The 20,613-nt window shown below is 37.4% G+C and overlaps 1 non-coding gene across 1 annotated transcript; it reads right to left on the bottom strand.

The window, feature by feature from the left end:
- Positions 1–18,766: 18,766 nt before the first annotated feature.
- On the bottom strand, positions 18,767–18,873 carry LOC131274427 (U6 spliceosomal RNA). Its single transcript, XR_009181709.1, has one exon. It is a non-coding gene; the product is annotated as a U6 spliceosomal RNA (small nuclear RNA).
- Positions 18,874–20,613: the final 1,740 nt, after the last annotated feature.

The following is a 20,613-nucleotide window of genomic DNA, read 5'->3' on the forward strand; positions in this document are numbered from 1 at the left end:
ACCAGTTCTATAATTTTGCTGTACTCACTCCAGGTTCCAGACCCCAGAGCAATGACTAAGCATTTATTACTTATTTTATTAATTATTATCCTTAATTAAATAACACCTGTAAAAATTACTTAACTATCAAGTGTATGTCTTGCCGCCTTAATTAGAATGTAAGATCCTCGAGCATAATTCAACAGAAATATATTAAGTACCCACTGTGTTCAAGGCATAATGTAAGGACAGAGATTTCTTCCTAGCTGGTTGGTACATTACTCCACACAATTGCAGTCACTTTGAATAAGAAAGATTTCTCAACTCTGCTCTGTTTCAGTTTTTCGAACTTGTTTTTTCATATGGGCAGGATATTTTGTGTAATGTATGAATAGGGGTTGGAGGTGATCCAGAAAACAAATGAACACATCTGACATTTCAAGATTTCTCCCGGGATTTCTGGAGTCCATGAAATGAGAAAATCGTGGGCTTACCCTGCCAACTGTAATTCTGATTTTGTTTGCAACAGAAAAATAAATCTTTAGTAGGTTCCAAAAAGGAGGGATATAATACCGTTCTAGTTTAACTGCTCTTTGGGAAAAGATTCCTGGTTTGGGGTCCTCTGAAAGCAAGCCCTGAGCAGGCAGGGACTGGCACACAGGTAGTTTATTTGGTAGGTGATCTTGGGGAAGCATATTTGAGGGAACAGGGGGAAAGAGACAACTCCAAAAGGGTGTGTTAACAAGTGGTGTTGCCTTGGGCAACTGGGACTCAATCCTGCCAGGGTCACTCTGAGCTGACATGTAGACCTGCATTGACCCACCGAAGCTTGGGAAGGACAGAGAATGTATCTCCTGACTCCCATCTCTCATTAGTTGTGGGGTGCCTTGGGAAAGTTACCATAAGGTACAGGGAGATTTTGAGATGTGACTAAGCTTTCATGTGTGATGGTGTTCAGGTCAGAGGTCATGAACTCAAATGCCTTCAACGGCTCCGGCTTTATCAGCACCGTAAACAGGGATAAAGATATGTTGCAAGGGATCCTGATGGCCACAAAGTAGAGGTCCGAGTGTGATGGGTTGTTGAGTGTTGAGGGAGGGAGGACTGGGAGTCTTGTCAAGACCATGCAAAGTTTTGGAGATTCCACCTCCTGCTAACTCCAGTCCTTCAACTCCAGTGTCTATGGCATGCTAGAAACCATGCTAAGAATTAATTGAACAGTTGTTCATGATCCCTGCCCTGGAGGAGTCATGGCCTGGGGAGGAAAAAAGATGAATGAAAAAGTATGATAAATGCTCTCATCAACTCTCAAGTTTATTCCTGAAAATCCATTTCACAGTAGAAATGACATTTGCAAAACTTCATAGAAGTTTATAGAAAAATAGTCAATGAACAAAAGTACCAAGGGTACCTGTATAAATATTTCATACCACTTCTAATTGTTAACATTTAATAAGCATTTACTATGTGTCAAGACCTACCAGAATAACCTGTAACATTGATATAAAGACTGTGGTTGCCAGGGGTTTGGAAGGGATAGGGAGAGATGAATAGGTAGAACACAGGGCATTTTTAGGACAGTGAAATTGTTCAGTATGATACAGCAATGATGGACACATCACATTATACATTTGTCAAAGCCTATAAAACTGTTCAGCCCAAAGTGTAAACCATAGACTTTGTTCAGTAGCTATGCTTCAATATTGGTTCATCAATTATAACAAATGTACCACAATAATGTAAGATGTTAATAGCAGGAAACTGTGAGGGGAGGGGGGGGAGAGGAGGGAGGGGAGTTAGTATGGGAATTCCCTATACTTTTGGTGTAATTTTCATGTAAATCTGAACCTTCTCTAAAAACAGTTTCTTATTACCAAAAAAAAAAAAACTATATTAAGCACTGTTCATGCATTCTCATTTAATCCTCCCAACAACCCATTTCTCTTACGAGGAAACTGATGTAGCAATATTCAGTAACCTATGCAAAGCCATGTGGCCAATACATGGATCAAAATTTAAACTTAGATACTCCAAATACAGAGACCACAATCTTAAAGACCTTAGCAGTTTGATATGGTCATGAATTCCAAAAATAGATATCAGATTATGTTTGTAATCTGGTCTGTACCTGGGCATAATTAAGTTATGATTAGGGTTCTGATTAGGCCATGTCATTAGGGCGTTAAGTCCCCATCCCTTGGTAGGTGGAGACTCACAGATAAAAGACATGGCAAAGAACAGAGTTGGGGGTTTTCTGATGTTGGAGTTTGATGCTGAAGTCTTAAGCTGGAGCCCCAAGAAGTCAGCATGCAGAGGAAAGAGAAGCCCCGGGAAGAGAGAATCTGAGCTGGGAGAAGAACACAGAGGAATAAAGACAGTTCCTTAGACAAAGAAGAAACCCTAGGGAGGGAGACAGAGCCATTCACCTGACAGTCTACAGCTGACCTTGTGGAGAGAGGCAAAGTCTAGAGAGGCTCACAGTCTACAGCTGACCTTGTGGAGAAAACAGAGGAGTTGAGCCCAGAGGAACCAGGAAGCCTGAACCCTCACAGACATTGGCAGCCATCTTGCTCTAACACGTGAAAAGACTTTGATGAAGGAAGTAACTTATGTTTTATGGCCTGGTGACTGTAAGCTCCTACCCCAAATAAATACCTTTTATAAAAAACCAACTAATTTCTGGTATTTTGCATCAGCACCCCTTTGACTAATACAATGACTAACCTATGGAACTTCATTAAAAGATAAAAAAGGTAGCACATTAAGTGAAGATAAAATGAACAATACTTCATATAGCAAAAATATAAAATGCAAGCTGTGGAATTATTAATTTCCAGTAGAATGAACCACCTCAAAGCTTGGTAGCTTAAACTAAACATTTATTATTTCTGGTGACTCTGTGATCTCAGATGGCTTGATCAGGTCTAAGAGATGTAGGATGGCCTCACCCACAGGATGCAACCTCAGCTGGATGACTTGGATGGTTGGGTATCTTTCCATGTATTAATAATTTGTCATCTCCAAGAGCTAGCCTGGGCTCATTCACGGGATGGCAGAGGGTTCTCAATACCTGTAGGGTGTAGTAAGCCCTGATGCACAAGTACTTCTTCAGCCTCTGTATCATGTTTGCTATCATCCTATTAGCCAAAGCAAGCCACACAGACAAGCCTACAGTTGATGCGGGAGAGGACTACCCAAGGGTAGACACAGCAGGGAGAGAACAGATTGGAGTAGATCAACAATTTCCATGCAAGTTCTATGAGCTACTTGTAGATTCAGTTTGCTTTTCTGCAGATGCATAAACTAACAGTAACTATATTGTGTTCAGTTATTCATCCAATCCCTTTCCAATTTTATGACTCAGAATTCATTATTTCTTCCCAGGCCCCACAAAGTGACTGAGATACAGATTAGCTGGATTAAAAGTAGGAGAAGACAATGAAAAAGAAGAAGAGAAGGAGGGAGAAGAGGAAGAAGAAATGAAGAGCAACAACAATCCTGGGTAATCTCTATTTACCTACTCAGGATCTGAGGAACCCTTCCTAACTCCGTGTCCATCCTCTCACAGCCTCAGGATTGCTGCCCTCAGTCCCAGGTCACTCCCCAGCTTCTCTCACCTCTTCTAAATTTCATTGGACAAACTTCTATTCAAAACTCCCAGTGTCCTCTTTTTCAAATACCAGTAACTAGAATGACTCACAGTAGATGAATAGTGGAAGTGAATCCCTCACCTCCCTTTCTTCCTCCTTTCTTTTCCTTGGCATACTCCTCTAATACATCAGTTTTAGGAAACAAATGTCAGGAAGGAAATTATCGGGATGTGGTTCTTAAAGTGGGGCCCTTAGACTAGCGGCCTCAGCAACACCTAGGAAATTGTTAGGAACGCAATTCTTAGTGCTCCCCCTGGACCTGTTGATCAGAAACCGTAGGGGTGGGGCCCAGCCCTGTGGTTTAACAAGCCCTCTGGGTGCTTCTGACAAGCCCAAATTGAACACAGGTGTCTACACAAGCAGATTCAGAGAGAACCGAGATGATTCACACCTCAGCATCCTAGAGGGGCTCAGGAATTAGAGGCCCCTATCTGTAAATATCCTAAAACCAATGAACTGGGCAGTTTAGAGCATCCTAGAGGGGCTCAGGAATTAGAGGCCCCTATCTGTAAATATCCTAAAACCAATGAACTGGGCAGTTTAGATTTCAGTTGTATGGTGTGAACTGTATCTTAATAAACCTGTGAAAGAAAGAAAAAGGGATCGGAGGGTGGAAGGAAGGACAGGAAAAAGAGGGTGACCCAACACAGATGTAAGGAGAAGCAGTGGGACAGCAAGAGTGAATGGCGCCAGGGTATGGGAGGAATTTGACAGTTGTACCTCTCTCCTGCCTTCTGCTACTGTTCTAAAATTTGCAAAGGGCAGGCTCCCAGAGACATGGGTTACTTCAGCACACCACCACCTTCCTTACTACCATCCTGAATTGCGGAAACTTCTTAAGAAGATGGTGTAAGGCAGTCCCTGAGTGCCCAGACTGAGCAACTGGCCTAGAAAGCAACTGGCTCAGGTTAGAGAAGGAGGACACCAAAGTCATGGCGGCATCTCTTCCCCAACCCCAGCTCCGTCTCCAGCCATTGCCATCACCAAAAATTAACTGTTAGGCCCCTTGATGTATTTGTCACATTCAGTGGAGTTTTGTGGATCTGATGGAAAGTTTGTGGAATGATTTAATGACATATATCTGGAAAACTAACAAAATAAGAAAGAAAAAGGAAAAATTATCTCCAGGAAAAACAAACATGGGGCCCCCAAAAGAAAATCTAATTGTGGAGCATTCTGTGACTCAGGTGAGAATAAAATTTACATAGTCACAATAATATAAACATTAGATATTAATTTATTTAAAATCCTGACAACTATTTTTAGAGAATAAAAATAAGAGAAATATATAGATGTGGGACAGGAAGATAAGTGAAGAGACTAAAAAATTCCTCACCTTCCCACTAAAAAAACAGGGATAAAGTTTAAAAGAAAAAAAATCCTACAAGTAATAGCAATATAGAGGGAAAATATCCTGAACAAAATAGGTAAGGAAGGCACATACAGCTATAAAAATTTATAATTCTAAACCAATAGTGCTATATAGGCCCTTAAAAACTGTATTTATTATATATTGGGAATCCTGGAAGCCATAATTGATGTCTTTAATAGCAGTTAATTGCCAAACTAAAAACATAATTGCAAGGCATCCAGTGATGATCAGACAAGATGTCGTCAGAAAAAATTACCCAACCATTTTCCCTATTTACCTCCTAGGATTTGTTTTTCCAACCTTGTTACTTATGACATCTACCTTAAAATGTTTAATCCAGAAGACAAAAGTTACGAAAATTAACCCACTTTTCAGAAACTACACGCATATACCAGCTACATGTGAATACAAATAAGAATACTGGATATGTCTGAAGTACCTGCTAAGGTTTAGCTACCACTAACTTACATTGCTTCTCAGACCATAAATGTCAAGTGTCCATCCAAATATGAATAAAATAATGTGACAACTGCCTAAATGTCAGATTAAGTTTCATAATATTAATACTCAATACTTGTTGCAAGTTTCAAAGAGAGTTAATACTCTTCATTGAAACTCAAAGGAGAAATTTCTCATCACAAGCCATGATTTTCTTTCACTGTGTACAACTATAAGTTTTCATAATACTATCAACCCTTTAAAATGATATGGTATTTAATTTGTGAAACTTCTGTCCTACAAAGGTGGAAAATTTCTCAAACTCACCTTTCAAAGGTCTTTCTTTTCCCCTGGCAGGCAAGAGGGAAACACTGGGGGTTTTCTCTCCCTTTTCCTGGCTTTGAAATAGCCTACTCTCAGTTTAAGTTTTCCTAGAGAGAAGAGCTCCCCCCATTCTTCTAGTTTACACCAATTTTTAAATAAAAGATGTTGAAGCAAAAGCAAGTGTAGAGCATGGCAGTAAATGCAAACTGGAAATAGTACAGATGGAAGCAATAACTATCAAGTTATTTCTTTTCCCTGTTTTGTAGATAAAGATAAAGTAAATGTCTGCATTCAGATCAGTTCTGGTGAGTTTAAACATCAAATTTGATCCAATTAAATGAAAATCTTCTGGTTAACTTGATTTACAGTTTAGAAGTCATAGATAAATTAGTTACTTTCCATCTAAAGCAATGAAATGATCGTTTGGGCGTTAAATTGGGAGAATGGTTTGAGAAGGTTCCACTTATTCACTCTCAATAGGTTCAAATTCTAGTTAGCTTCAACTAACAACTCAAAACCAGGTTCATAGTAGGAGTTTCAGACATGTGAATGACCATTGGGCAAAATCTTCGGAAAAAGCAGTATATTAATTTCCTAGCTATTAAAACAAATACCATACAATGGGTTGGCTTAACAACAGGAATTTATTTGCTCACTGTGTCAGAGCTAGAAGGCTGGCTTCCGCCTGGGGTCAGTGTCGTCTGACTGGTCAGTAGCCTTTGGGGTTCCTGGCTTTTCTGTCACATGGCAATGCACAGGGCGATGTTTTCTCCTTTCTCCATGGACCTTTGTCTGACTGCTCCCGTGGCTTCCTTTTTTTATGTTCAATTTCTTTTGCCAATAAGGACTTCTGCCATATTGGATTAAGGCCAGCCTCATTCAGAGTAGGCACTCTTCACTAATAGCATCTTTAAAGATCCTTTTTACAAATAGGATCAGGGTTGGGACATGAATGTGCCTTTTGTAAGAGGCATGATTCTCTCCCCAAAAGGCAGCTTGTCTAGTATCTACTTGTAGTTAGAGAATCATTCTTTTAGCGCATGTCAGAATCACCCTGGGCTTGTTAAAATACAGACGGTTGAAGCCCACCCCTAGAGTTTTTAAACCAGTAGAGCTGAGGTGGGCCTGAAGAATCTGCATTTCTAACAAGTATCCCAGGCGATACTGATGCAGCCGATCTGCAGAATAACACTTTGAGAACCACTGTATTAGCTAATTTATAAATAAATAGTCTTAATCTAGCATAAACTTTCAAATTAATTAAGTCATAGAAGTGATTTACTTTAATTACCTTTTATAGAACAGTTCAGACATTCAAAGATTCATTCGCATAAGAAACAATGACAAAGTAGTCAATATTTGTCTTAAGTCAGATCTAATTTAAAATCCTTTTCAAACGCCATTTTGTGAACTATTTTAAGACAGTGAGGGAAGCAGATGTGGCTCAACTGAGAGTGTCCACCTACCATATGGAGGGTGCAGGGTTCAATCCCCAGGGCCTCCTGACCCATGTGGTGAGCTGGCCCACGCACAGTGCTGCCACGCAGGAGGAGTGCCGTGCCACGCAGGGGCGCCCCCGTGTAGGGGTGCCCCACTTGCGAGGAGTGCGCCCCACAAGGAGAGCCACCCCACATGAAAAAAGCGCAGCCCGCCCAAGTGTGGCACTGCATACACAGAGAGCTGACGCAGCAAGATGACGCAACAAAAAAAGACGCAGTTTCCCAGTGCCGCCTGATAATACAAGTGGATGCAGAAGAACACACAGCAAACGGACACAGAAAACAGATAAGGGCGGGGAGGGGAGAGAAATAAGTAAAATAAATCTTTAAAAAATAAAGAAAGAAAGTGAGTCTTTTAGTTTGCATATGCTTTGCAAATGCATGTATTCAAATATCAGATCCAAACTGGAAACCATGTTATTTTGTAATTAACATCCAATCACAAATGGCATATTTATTATGATGAAAACAATTTGGATTCCTGAGAAAAGGAATGTAGTTTCGAGTACTTATGGCTGACTGAATGATCATCTGCTCTCTTCTATAATGAAAAAAGTGTTATGATTATTCAAATATGGTACTTGTAGAATAATCACTGTAACTCTTGAAGCTTGCAAACTGTGACATTTACATTCTGAATTAGTATGCAAGTCAAGTCTTAAAAAATTAAATTAACTCTCCCCCAACCACTATGTCTGTACTTAAGAAGCTGATTCCAGGCAAATTTTAGTGACTCTTACCACGATGTATGTTCTGTGGTTAGCTGTACTTATGAATAATACAAAGTAGCACAAATCCATGAAACACCTTGTATCAACCCACCAGCAAATCTTTCAGTAAAACAGTTTTTCAAACTTAAGTGTGGTTTGAGTATTTTTCACTTTAAGTAACTTAATTCCCTTTTTATGTTTAGATTCTGTATTATTCCCAAAGGTGAAGAGCAAAATCAATTTTTTAACTAGAAACTAAACATTCTTATTATTTAAGAGTTAAGCCCAGCTAAACTAAATTATTTGTAATCTCTTCTTATTTTCTTTCTCACTTTTTATCTGACTCAGGTATTTTCCCCAGCCCTACCTGACATTTCAAGCCTATTTCATGGCATTTAGTCAGATTCAAGGGTTTTCTCACCAATTTCTTTGGGTGTGTTTTCTACATGAGCAAACTTGGGAAACTTTGCTCTTTGGGGATTGGTTATAAAGAAAACTGAAAAAGAAAACTAAAGAAAAGAATTATGAAAGGTTTGTCATCCTCATTTTGCTTTGACTTTGGCTTAAAGTGTGTAATCACTTAAAGAAAACATCACTAAAGGAGAGGTTAAGGAGGGAATCCAGGAAAAGGGATGCCTCTCCACTGATGATTTTGTTACAATGAATATAACTTTTATCCTGAGCAGTGAATTTTATAAATGTGTATGTTTACACACATACATTTATTTGACTGAAAATTCTATGGTCAGAATGGGATTGTTTTTATAACTTAGTGTTTTAACTGTATATTCTCTAAGCTTGATTCAGTATTTTGATTTTTTTTTAAATGAAGATAATTTTTTTTAAAAAAGTAAGACACTATATAAAATCAATAAGAGTTTTCACTTGTGGCCAAAATGGAGTAACAGGGACTGGATTTACCCCTTTGCCTAAAACAACTATAAATGGTACAATGGATCTGAAACAGCAATGTTCAAAACGTTGGACATCATGCAACAAAGGACAGTGATCCCTGACAAAGGAGAAACAAAATAAGTCCTACAGTTGCTGCAGTTTACTGCCTGGAGAGCATGTCTAGGCAGAGTTCAGTGACTCTGAGTTGAAAAGGCATAGCTCTCTAACCTAAATTATTTGTAATCACAAATTTTATTTGAGGGTCTAGGGATCTCAAATTGGCCAGAGTTCTCAGGGCAGAGGACCAGAAAGGGGAGAATCCCAGAGATCGCAAGAGGCTCTTCCTGGAGCTGTTAGCAAGGACCTTACCAATGCATGTATGTGAGAAACTACCTGAGACTAGAGAAAGAACCACCTGAAAGGATTAGAGGAAAAAGAACTTGGAGTTCACACAGGGCTCAGAACAGTGCCTGTGCCCACTCACCAGTCTGGGAAACTTCGTAACTCAAGAGGCACTGGGCAGAGTACTCAGAAGGGTCTTGCCTCAGTGGTGGGGGGTGGAGTTGAGAAGCCTAGACTAAACACAGCTGTGGTCCTGCCCAACATATCTTAAAAGCAAGAAACAAAACAATCACTTTTCCATGTAATTTCACTGCATTACAGAACAAACTTCAATAATATTTGTAGCACCCAACAAAGAAAAATTCATAATGTCTGCATCCAACAAAAAATTAGCAGGCATGTAAAGAAGCAGAAAAATAAGATGAACAATGAGCAGAAAAATCAATTAAAACCAATCCAAAACTAACATCAATAGAAAATGCTTTATAGTGGCAAAAGAGACATCTGAGGGATAATCTCAGACTAAAGTTTCATGGGAGTGCCTGTAACAGACTCATTTTGATAGTATAAATTTTCTTTAAAAAACAGAAAATTATCCACTGATCAAGTCTACTAACCTACATAACAAACACCATAAAAATAAACAAAAAAAAAGTGATAGTTGGGATCAAATTGTCAAAACTTGGAAGAACTCCTTCAAAGTACTGATGGCCCCCATATATATGGGCCATTCACAATGGCAAATGTTTCCTAAGAAACCTGCGCCTGTCCTCACACCTGAGTTAAGTTGAGTTATGCATCAACTGCAGCAAACAAGTTCAGATACTTCCTCCTTCTGAAGAAAGATGTGTCCTGGGCTGCCTGTTTAAGTCCTGTGCTTTGTCTGGGGTCATAGCTGCTTAGGAATAAACAATCTTATAATCATTCTCTTGTCTATGCTTCCTCTTCTATTAAACACAATCACCCATGATAGCCCATGTCCTGTTGATTTTCGCCTTTCCTGAAGATCAGTGGTTTTCAAACTCCAGCTTGAATCAGAATCTCCTGAGGGGCTTATTGAAATATAGATGACTGGGCCCAGCACCAGGGTTTTTTGTTTTTTGTTTTTTTAAAGATTTATTTTTATTTATTTAATTCCCCTCCCCTCCCCTGGTTGTCTGTTTTCTGTGTCTTTTTGCTGCGTCTTGTTTCTTTGTCCGCTTCTGTTGTCGTCAGCGGTACGGGAAGTGTGGGCGGCGCCATTCCTGGCAGGCTGCTCCCTCCTTCGCGCTGGGCGGCTGTCCTTATGGGTGCACTCCTTGCGCGTGGGGCTCCCCTACGTGGGGGACACCCCTGCGTGGCACGGCACTCCTTGCATGCATCAGCACTGCGCATGGGCCAGCTCCACACGGGTCAAGGAGGCCCGGGGCTTGAACCTCGGACCTCCCATGTGGTAGAGGGACGCCCTAACCACTGGGCCAAAGTCCGTTTCCAGCACCAGAGTTTTTGATGCAACTCTGGAGTTGGCTCCAGATAATTTGCATTTCTAACATGTTCCTAAGTTATGCTGATGCTGCCAATCTGGGGACCACCTATGAGAATCTGGGGACCACCTATCCACTGCTGCAGGATAACATGAGAGGTCTCTGACCTATTGAACCTGGACTTCAAGGAGGGTCCAGGCATCAACATCTTCAGTAATGCTAAATTCTTCAGAGCTTATGTTTGGAAAGGCACAAGATGCCTGGAGCTCAATGGAAAAATATAGAAACCGTTCCACCTTTAAAAATGAAAGCTGCAGTATCAAGCTGATTTTTCTCATCTCTTCTGATAATTTTCTCTCCCTGCCCCCCACCCCCCCCCGTCTCAATTCCTCCAATCCCCCATTCCCACATCAAGTCACAGAGAATAAGTAGGATATTGTGTTGGAGGGTCTGCAAATGGTATAAAACTGGGATGTTTTGCTTGGATAAGGAGTTTACCTCTGTATTATTAATTCTTGGCCCAAAATATACACATTTGAGAAGCCTGAGGTACCACACAGGGGCTAGGGTCACCTATAGATTTCATAAATAAAATAAAATCTGTAGCACCAAGAAAAAAAAATGCTATAAACACACCATCAATTGTAAGATGTATCTTGACTTCCAAAATGATGAAATATGATCTTAGAATAAGTAACATATAGTACAAAAAAAATTGTATCCCTGCCTTGGTAACATTTGGGACCATTTTTATGTGCTAACAGCATTCTTCCTAACAGCAGCCCACATAATGATTAATGTTTTAATGGTTATGTGGGTCTATAGAAAATCAAAAGAGAAAATTCCAGTAAATCTATAGATCATTTTATAGGGACATCATTTTGAAATTATATAACCATTAATGTTTTAATGGTTATGTGGGTCTATAGAAAATCAAAAGAGAAAATTCCAGTAAATCTATAGATCATTTTATAGGGACATCATTTTGAAATTATATAGGTTGACGTTGCTTTTCTTACATTTACTACTTCAAAGAGAAAACAAAAGAGATGTGAAATATCAAAATAATGTGCAAAGAATTTAAATCTTTTCCGTGGAATAGTTTTGAGAGTATGCCTATGTATCAATGGGACATACAGTTAGATTTGGCTTTAGATAAGAACTTATAAGGATGAACCATAATGAAATTGCCATTTTTATAGGCTCAAATGGTTTCATATTAGTAGTTTCATATACCCACTAGCTTCTTACGGTGGGAAGTACGCAAGGCAGATGATCCCTGGTCAAGCAGGATGTTATAGATAAGCAATTCATGCAGGAAATATGGACTAAATTGGGCCTTTTCAAACTATAAAGTACATGAGTTCATGGAGTTCATGAATGGTTTATATAAAGTCCTCTTTCAGGCTCAATCAGAAAAGTGACTTCTTTAACATGATGTATTTAGCTCTCACACTGTTTTGCAACTGTTTACTTATCTATTTCTGTGACTATAGGATACTTGAGGGCAGGTGATTTGGGCATAAAGGGGGAGGGTGACCACTGAAGTCTGGAGAATTTAAAGAGACATAGGTTATAAAATGAAAAAATTAAAACTGGCCACAAATGAAAATCATTGTGTTTTTTCTAACCCTGGGCTAAGATCAAATACATTTTACTCTGAGTCTTCAATGACAGAATTTGGGTAAATGGTTGCATCTATAATTTTTATATTTATTGGTTATTATTATTATAACTCTGTTCCTTGCCTTTGTAACAGGTATGTTATGGGATTAGCTAATTGATAATTGTGAAGTACTTTGAGTTCCTTGGAGAAAAATACTACACAAAAATAAAGAACTAGTAAACTGCACAGATGCATTATCACCATGTTGAGACTACATGTTAGTAAATTCAAACACCATAAAACCAATGACTTTTTTTTAAATTTAAATCGTGCAGTTGGGGCTAATTTTGCCAATTTGAAGGTTATTCCTAAATAACCAAATCCTAATTTACACTGCTAACTAGCTCTTTAGTACATTTGCAAACAGAACATATTATAGTCCTATCATCTAACAACTTTCCCATTAGCTACAGTAAATACTCTGCACTTTCGTTACCCATCAGTTCCCCATAGAGTTATGGGTTATAAGTTTAATCATTTCATTTGCATATCCAGCTGAGGTAAATTAGAAAAAGTCGCCACACTCATTACACTTTATTGCATTACAAACACAGATGTCTGTTTTTCTAGACCCGCTTAACCTTGACCTAAAGAAAGAGATTAGAGTAATACAGTGAGAAAATATATGCTGTTCACTTGGCTTCTCACATCTGAACTACATTCAATTTCCCGGGAAATAACAGAATTTTAGTTTTTGAATTAACAGGATAACCTTGAAAAAAAATCACAATAATCATATACTGCTTTCCTAGTTATAAAGCATCTGTTAAAAGGTCTTTAAATATTATTTCCCCAGACAAATAGACATAAGCAAATTTATCTCTGAAAGAAGAACTTGACTACATTGAAAAAATTTAATCCTTTCTTTATTAGGAAATGACACCCAACCACCATCTAGCTTAGCATTAAAGCTAGTGAATTCATCTCTCCAAATTATAGACAATAGTTCAAGGAATAGGCAGCCATAGGGTCTTGGGAGGCATTGGCCTTCATCACTTAGGTAGTATCCTATGTCCCCATCATTGAGACTTTTATTGCTATGAATGAAAAGTCAGCCATCTCCCAACTCCCTCAAATTGCCCCTACAAGGTTCCTTCCTGAACTATAGCACCCATTACAACAAGACCTAGAAGTTTTACACACACCAGTGAAAACACATGGTAATTTGGCAAATCTTTGATTATATACCATCATCCTAATAGCCATATCCTTTTACACAATTAGGGAAAGCAAATTTGTATGTGTAACCTATTAATAGCTATAATGAAAAATTCAATTAAAATCACACGAAATAACTTAAAGGCAAACAAAAAAATCAACAAAATAAATATGTAAATGATTTTTAAAGTTGAAAGAAACCCTAAAGGAATGTCAGCCTCTGAAACAACCAAAGCCAAAAGACAAATGAACCATTTTTCAAGAACTACAAGAAACAGAAAGATCTTTGCTTCACCCTCAAGTTAAAATTGCATAAGTGTGAGGCTACATATACCCAAAGAGAGGTTTCTTCAAGAAAAGTACATGGAGAGAAGGAACCATGAGAGAAAAAAAATAAAAAGAAGAGATAACAAGTAAAGCATGTTAGAAAATATTTAGATTCCACCCAAAATTAATTAGGTAACATATGAAAAAGTATGCCCCAGAAAGAGATGAATATGGATGACCAAGAGAAGACCTGGGTAGAACATGCAAAACTGTGTTTCATTTTTACAGCAGAGGCATCTTTACCATGAAGCTAAAGTTTAAGTTTCAGGGCCCCTCACTTACATGGCACCTTCCAAAGCATTGGAGAAGCCCTAGCAATATGTTTTGGCAAAATCTGCAAATCCGAGATATGTTAAAGCATAATCAACATGTAGTCAAAATAAAATCTCCCTCCTGTCAGGAATGATATAGTATATACAGTTTTAGATACAGCATACTTTTTTTTTTCTTTTTTTAATGGGAAAGCTTAAATAAACCATTTTACCTATAATTTACAAAGATTTTTATAATGTCTCGATAAAATAAGGGACAAATTACTAACTCCTGATTTGGATGTACATGAAAGGTATCTTCTTTTGGCATCTTTAAATTTATTTCTTAAAGAAATGAAATTTCACATTTAAAAACTGAAGTGTGTAAAAGTTGAAATCAATAGAAATTATTCTGGCACCAAGAAAAGAATTGTATGAAAAAATTTGAGCTCTGATGGAAAAGTTTTGGCAATGGATGGTGGTCATAGTAGTACATTATAAGCATAATTAACAAGACTGAATTATATATTTGAATTTGGTTAAAAGGGGAAATTTTAGGTTATGTATATATGTTACTAGAATACATTTTTTAAAAAATCCATGGAATTGCACAACACAATGAACTATAGTTAATAGTACAGTTATAATATAAAAATGTGTTTTCATTCATTGTAACAAATGTACCACATCAATACAAGGTGTTAATAATAGGGTGGTATGCATGATTGTTCTGCAAACCCATGACTTCTCTAATTTAAAAAAATGGTATCACACTCTTAAAAAAATTCTACGCCAGATGATAGGTAGAGAGAGTATTCTGGAGAGAAGGAACAGGATGTGCAACAGCATAGAGGGTGATGGAGCACAGGAAGCAAAAAAGAAAAATTAGATAATTTCAAAGTGGTAATTCATTAAAGGAAGAGATAAATATTAAATAGTAAAGAATACACTGTTGGATTATTTGATTATTAAATTAATGAAGTGAAGGGGCTCAAATGAATACATTTGAAAAGATCAAATTCCTTGCTAATTCAACAGGAAGTTCTGACATTGAAAAAGATAACATAAAATTTACAATGTCACTTGCAACAAGGACACTAAGAACGAACTGATTAACAACTTTTGTCAATTCAAAGACCAAGACTACTCACCCCCTGAGAAAACTTGAAATGCCTTGAAATCTTATAGTTCATATATAAAAGAAACTTGGTAACAATTTTCAAACATTGAATCCAAAACAGTCTTAAAAACTTATATAAATTACCAATAAAGTGTTAGGAAATTAAAATAAACTTTTAGAAGGATCAATAATAAAAATCAAGCAAACATGCTAGAAAAAAATACTAAATTTTCTTTTCTCTCAATAAAAAACAATATTTTAAAACACTGTCATGTTAAGAGTATGCAAAAACTGTAAGGAGGCAGTAGTAAAAAAAAAATTATGTATCAATCTCCTGATCTTCTGGTTTTTGTTGTATTTTTCCAATTTTTAAGCTTTGTAATTTTGTTGAGATTTCTTTTCTCAATATACATATTTACTTTCATGCTTAGCTTTGTACTCATTTTGTATTTTCTTAAGACAGCCCTGAAAATTCTATATATTTTAGACCCCACAAATCCTGGTTCTGTGCCAGCCTCAGAGCCCCATTCTACTTCACATGTGAGCAGGAGGCTGCAGCAAATGGCTCACAGCGAAGCAAAGTTTGCCCAGGTGTGCTGGATATGTAATCCTCAGGAGGCAAAAAAGTAAAGCTTAAGGTGAAACTTCCTCATGAAAATGAAGACTGATCCCCCATTTCAGCAGATACATCTCTCTCAAAAAGAAACCAAAGCAAACCTTGTCCTTGCCTAGAAGTTGGCAGTCATGGTGCCCTCTCAACTACGCAGCTAAATATTGCAGAATACTGTGTTCAAAGGACTGTACACAAGCCATCTTGTTCAAGGTTATAACCCTCCTTCCCCCGGAAGCACATCATTTTTCTTTATTAAAGACAAACTAATGTGGAAAAAAAAAAATCACACAAGAGTCACATTATCAAGCTTCATTTTCCTAGTTATGGATTTTTCTTTAGGTAAAAGTCTAGTCTCGTCTTCAACATTAAAAAAATAAAATCATTCAGTCCACAGTTTTTTTTCAGTGCCTGTAAAATTTCTTTGGTTCTCACTTACTTTTGCTATTTTGTACCTCCCTCCTATTGTCTTTCTAAGCTTCCTCTCTGGTTTCCTATGATAAGATTTAGAGGATACTAAGTCTTATACTAATGGCAAATTCATTTTGAATTCTTCTGCAAACACAGATTCTTTGGGGGATATAAAGGAAAGGGTTAGAACATAAACTTTACTTTAGGCCAGCTGGTTATTATTTGGTCTGCCTTGAAACCCTTTATTCTCAGCAACGAGCCAGTCTTTATCCTCAGAGCACCAAAAGACTCTCAGATGTAAAACAACGAACACTTACGAGTCCCTTGTTGATTTATTTCTGCAAGAGATTTGGTTCGTATTTTACAGCAAAGAATCTTAAAATCACACTTCTGAAAAGAACTCTAAGAGGTCAGCTCCTGTACCATACTTCAGAAAAAAATCAGCACTTAAAATAATCAAAACAAATAGTCATTACTCCAGTTCTTAAAATTTTTATGGGACAGTAGTTTCTCTCAAAGACAATTCTGCATTGGTTTCAGCAGCACTGTAGCTGAATAAAGATCTATAATGCTGGCAACCTGATCAATACTCCCTCAACTTCAAGAACACTGTAAAGATGTCTACATCACAAGAAACAACTGGCTCAAAGAATTCAAGCAATGTACATAACTCTCAATAGGAGGGTTTTATCCTCATGAAACATTTCATCAAATTAGTCATCAGAAATCATGTACCTTATAAGCTTGGACCAATGGCATATGGGCAGAAATAACCATTAAGAATTAATTCTCTCCCAAATGTTGTTTTAAAATTGCATAACATTACATTGTTGCTCTCTGTGTTTCTGACCTCTGGTGTTCACAGTTCTATCTTGTGTCGTTGTTTTCATTCTTCATTATCCTAGTCTACAATTGTAGATGGTCAGATGAATTCAAGGTTTGTTTTATTTTCTTCTTTATAATCCCATCTAGGCAGCTAGAACACAAGGTAATAAATACCAAAGGAATTATTGTTGGCGCTTTTTTTTCACAATAAAATTATTAGGCTATATTTCACAAAGAAGTAACTAAATTAGTGCAACTGTCAACCTTTAGAGCTGTATCAGATTTTAGAGATCATCGGTGATTTACCCAGGTTGCCAGTGCTACTCTATGCAAAACAAAAAACAAAACAAAACAAAACAGAATAAGATTTGACCCAATGGGAAGAGAAATTCTTATACTCTTAGATTCTCAAATCAAAGCCTGACAGGGGGGTGGACATAATCAAGTCAGTGTATATCCAAAGGGTGTCTGGGAAAAAGGGAAGGAAGAATGAATAAGGGGAAGCCTTTGATGAACAAATTAAAATTTTTTTCATTACAAGGCAAACCAGTTTCCAAAAAACTGTCAATGGTAATAACCAAGTTGATTTTTATCTCAACACTAGATTTTAGGAGAGTACATTTTTTAACTTCTCAAGTCTAATTCATGAGTCATAATATATTTAAAAACCCTCATCTATGTATTCATCCATTCAACAAGCTTTTTCCCATGTTACACTGTACAGAGCACTGTGCTAACACAAAATGCTAAATGATACAAAATGTTAGCTGTAACTGTAATTTTTATGATACATACTAATGGGGACTACATTGGTTTGACAAACTTTCTTACCCAACAACTTTTGCACATTTCTCAAACTCCATTATTGTCTTTACATAAATTTCTACAAGATTAACTAGTTAGTGTGCTTAAGGAACATATTAATACTGTTCTTAACATATGAATAAGTATTTTAGTATTTATTTCAAATCACAAATGACAATATTCTAATTTAAATACAGGTACATGAAATAGAAATGCTTTGTCTTCTTCCTGTTATTGTACAAACTGGGTCTAATTTAAGGTAACTCATTTGTAATTATTTTTAAAATAATGCCTTGACAACTTATTTTAATGACCAATGCAACTATGGAAAACACAAAAATAGTATGGGCAGAAAGGGCAAGAAATAGACTAAATTATTTTTAATAGTGATTTAAATGGTCACCTAATAAACTATAATCCATGTGGTACATCAGTGCTCCAAAATGTATTCAACAAATGCAATGAATGTGCCACAATGATGAAAGAGGTTGTTGATGTGGCAGGAGTGGGGGGTAGATTTGGGGGTAGGATATATGGGAACTCTTATATTTTGTGATGTAACATTATTTGTGATCTATGTATCTTTATTTTTTTTTAAAGACAATTTTAAAAAAAACGGTTACCTAAGCCAAGGGGTGTTCTCTTTTTTCTCAGGTTAGGAGGTTATTAGCCCATTTCCTGGGGTGATTAAGGACCATTACATCAATGAGACTAATGAATGAAATGTGAATTAAAAATTAAACACATTCTGACAACATCAGGGTCCTAACAGTATTTTGGTTTTTTTGTTTGTTTGTTTGTTTTTTTAAATTTTTTTATTTTTTATTGACTTTGTAATAATATTACATTAAAAATATATATGTGAGGTCCCATTCAACCCCATCCCCCCACCCCCCCTCTCCCCCCCCAACAACACTCGTTCCAAAAATATGGAACGCTTCACAAATTTGCGTGTCATCCTTGCGCAGGGGCCATGCTAATCTTCTCTGTATCGTTCCAATTTTAGTATATGTGCTGCCGAAGCGAGCACAGTATTTTGAATTAAAAAATGAAAGGTGGAAATGTTTCCTTCATTTTAATTTTTGATACAAAGAGATGGGAAAAAGCAGCAGGAAATATATAAATCAAAACCAGCAAAAGGGTTTTGTTTTGATTCCTATTCCTCCATTCCTTATCCACATACAGCATTATGACAAACCCATTACAGTGTCATCTGGGTAGGCACTCTCCTTTTGCCAGTATTTAGGAAAATGGATTCTATGGGGGAATTATTGCCCATTCTGTTTCAAACTAGAATTGCATATCTAAGGGTCATTTTTGGCTTGTCACAAACACTCAAGTACTAAAGAACAGAAGAGTAGGAAACCGCACCAATTTTCCCCCAATGGTGCAATTTCAGAAGCCCTGGATTTGAACCACTTCACCAGGTAAAGAATATTTCCCCCTGGATAATCAGCCCTAACATCTATGAAAGTCTGATACATCCTTAGATCTGCTACTTACTAGCTATGAGATCTTGGACGCAGACTTTCTCTCTCTCTGCCTCAGCTTCCTCATCTGCAAAATGGGAATAATAGCATCTCATAGGTTAATGAAGAATAAATGAGTTAAGATACGTAAAAGTCTTAGAATAGTGATTAGCACATAAGAAGTACTATGTAATTGTTAGCTAGTACAGTTCTTATTACACAAAGACCAAAGCCAAATTTCCACAATTTATTCACCACCTTCCCTTCCCTTCTCTTCCTCAATGCCTAGACTACCTCAGAATCTTCTTCTGGGGAAACCAAATTAGGGCAAATCCATTTATCCATATTTTAGAAAACTCTACAGTAAAGAATCTATAACATGTTAAGGAGGCATAATTAGAACCCACTGGGAAAAGCACAAGATACATGATATCAGTTTGATTCTTAACCTTTATGATCTGTATGTGTCCCGGTCTTTCAATCAGTGAGGAAAGGATGACTTAGCTCAATAAATCAGTATAACTACTTAATCACTGGGAGTGGGAGGATTAAATTAGATCGTTTATCTCATACCTTATACTTTTACAAATGTTAAAAATATAATCTTGATATGGAGAAGGCCTTCTAAAGACAGAAACCTCACTCCTGTAGCCCAAGAACAGCTCCCCAGTGGCGATGGAAATGAGGGGATGGAATGAAGATAAATTGTGGAAATAGGAGCTATAAGACTTGAAACTGATTGCTCGTGAAGAATATGAGATAGAGTTTCAGAGGACTCAGTAATCTTGATCTTGGGTGACATATTAAACAACCTGTACATCATCTCTGATAATCTACTCCCATGTTCCAAATCTTCCATGCCTCTCTACTCTCTATCCAACAAAGTGCAAAATCCTTTCATTGCCCATTCAAGGCCATATTGTGAGATTCAAGACCTTATAATCTACTTCCCAGGTTCATAATGTTCCCCGGAGTTTCTCCTACCCTTTAATCATACTGACCTTTGCATTGTTCTACACACAGAGAGACACACTTGCACGCTAAATGTGTCCTTTCTTATCTCCCTGCCCAGGCTCATGCTGAGTCCTCTACCCAGAGAGCCTTCCTTTTCCCATCCCAAGTTCACCTCAGAGACATGTTTTTCCACATCCAGGAAGGTGCTGGTGAGTGTTCAACAACCTGCTTTGGTTAAGGAAGCCCTGAGTTGTAGTGTTGGCTGATTACTGTTTCCACTGAATCAAGCTATCAAGGTATCATCAACCAATCGGCCAAACTTCTGAAAATGTAACAGTAGGATGCAG

The sequence above is a fragment of the Dasypus novemcinctus genome, chromosome 18 (assembly GCF_030445035.2).
Source record: "Dasypus novemcinctus isolate mDasNov1 chromosome 18, mDasNov1.1.hap2, whole genome shotgun sequence".
Lineage (NCBI taxonomy): Eukaryota > Metazoa > Chordata > Mammalia > Cingulata > Dasypodidae > Dasypus > Dasypus novemcinctus.